We start from the raw sequence: 2,500 nt of genomic DNA, 5'->3' as shown, positions 1-2,500 counted from the left end.
CAAGGAAGGCTGATTCAATGTGGAGTCGACTGTACTGGCTTGATCAGTGCAGTTGGGGCCATGGGTGTCCCGCAGGCTATTCTGCTGCATCACAGTATGTGAATGCATGAATGTATGCCCTGGGGGAGAAAGATCTACTCTTGGCTCGGTGCTTACCAGTTAGCAGTCAGGCTTTTAAAATGAGACACACTTCTTAGCTTCCCCTTGAGCGCTATTAGCATGTAGCTCGTAGCTACACCCCCCATCTGTTGTTGTATTAGTGTTTTGGCTTGGCTAGCCTCCTCTTTGTTGTGAGCTAGAGCAGTGGTTCTCAACATGGGGTCTGGAGGACCACCAGTCGCGCTCCTTCAGGAGGTTAGGGGGTTCCAGACAAATTGATGAATTGTTCAACTTCAGCATTATTTCATTTACATGAAGTTAACACAATTAGAGGATGTACTATAGAAGAACTGTAGATTGTTTTGATCATAGGTTTTCTGTTATCTCTCTACCTGCATTACAGATCGTCGTGGAATTCTGGACAAAATCCCATCTAAAAATAATAGTAATTCTAATTTGGGTCTGAGAGACTAAAATCGGGTCCATGGCCCTAATGTGAGCTAAATGAGGTGTCAGATGATCCATTTAGGGTTAAATTGAGCTCCAAAATAAAGCTGATGGAGAAGAAACAAATATCAGCTATGAGTTTTGTAGCATAGTTTGCTGCATGGCCTTTTTTTAATGCCAATAATTCACAGAGGTGTAATGACTTGATTAGTATCACAGAGGTGTAATGACTTGATTAGTATGCAGCCGGAATGAATCTGTGACAAAACATGGACACAGCAGCTTCATCTCCTGAGCTCCAACTCAGCACATCAGCAGGTTTCGCGCGCACACAAAAATACATAAGACCACACACACACACACGCACACACACACACACACACACACACACACACACACACACACACACATACACACCCCACCTCCTCATCCCTTTGCAATGAGGACTAACCAAAGGACACGTCCCCAGAAACATCTACTCTGCATAGTATATGTCTGTGTGTGTGATTGTGTGTGTGTGTGTGTGTGTGTGTGTGTGTGTGTGATTGTGTGTGTGGGAGCTCAGAGCGCTTTGGTCGCTGCTGGAACCTCATTTGACGCTCCAAAATCTAAACAGGTTGGGAGTAGGGGCGTCAACGCAGTTTGACGCGCGTCAGAACGCTCTTGGTGTGTGTTCGACCGTTTAAAACAATGGGTGGGCTTCCAAATGCGAGCGTCAAACGCTCCCTGTGCGTCTGGGGCTTCAATCCGGCTGTGCCTGTACAGACGCCCGACCAAGCCGGAGGTAACCTGCGACCCTCGTGTTGGTAGACATGGAATCTATCGCTGCACTCCCCCGACGCCCCCTACTGTACATCTCTATAATTCAACCAAACCACAGCGAGCAGTGCTGCACGCAGGAGAGCAAACAGATCTGACATCTGTTTGCTCGCCGAGACGACAACGAGGGAGGCGGCATGCGAGGCAGAGCAAACAGGACAGAGCAGCATGCCTCACCCCGCCTTGCTCCACCACACCCTGAAATAAGAGGCTAGGACATAGCTAGCATCATCTGCACTCACTTATGTTGTCCCGCTGTGAGAGGCTAGCACATAGCTAGCATCATCTGCACTCACTTATGTTGTCCCGCTGTGAGAGGCTAGCACATAGCTAGCATCATCTGCACTCACTTCTGTTGTCCCGCTGTGAGAGGCTAGCACATAGCTAGCATCATCTGCACTCACTTATGTTGTCCCGCTGTGAGAGGCTAGGACATAGCTAGCATCTTCTGCACTCACTTCTGTTGTCCCGCTGTAAGAAGCTAGCACATAGCTAGCATCTTCTGCACTCACTTGTGTTGTCCCGCTGTGGTCTCTATCCCTCATTAAGGTGACTAATAACAGTCTGTCCTATTCCATGAATCATGCTTATTAAGTGTGCTTAGAGGGAATATTTTCACCCAAGTGTCCTGCTTGCTTATATTTCATGGTCACATTGAGCAGAGCAGAACAGCACAGAGAGTGTGTGGAGTCTGTGCAACTGTGCTTTATTGTAACATTACAGAGATGGGAAAAGTACAGTACACACATTCTTTACTTACGGTAAGTACATGTAGGAGCACAGTTACTTGTGTAAAAATGACTCCGCTAAAAGCAGAAGTACTGATTTAAGTTGTTTACTCAAGTAAAAGTAAAAAAAAAAAGAGCGCAGGCTCTGAAATGTACTCAAAAGTATAAAGTAAAAAGTATGTCTACCAGCCGTTTCTGTGCAAAGTTAACTGAACCTCATATTAATATTATTCAAAGACTATTAAACTTAAAAGATCCCCTCCAAACATGTTTTAAGATGTATAGAAATTCTACTTTGATTAATAATTTGTGTGATATGGTTTTTCCACAAAAAAGTTCAAATACATGTATCTAATTAAAATCCTTCAAATGACAACTCCTACGCCCTCATTAGGCTACATTGTTGA

This window comes from Poromitra crassiceps (assembly GCF_964638095.1).
Source record: "Poromitra crassiceps genome assembly, chromosome: 8".
In the NCBI taxonomy this organism is placed as follows: domain Eukaryota; kingdom Metazoa; phylum Chordata; class Actinopteri; order Beryciformes; family Melamphaidae; genus Poromitra; species Poromitra crassiceps.
This window is presented reverse-complemented; position numbering follows the sequence as displayed.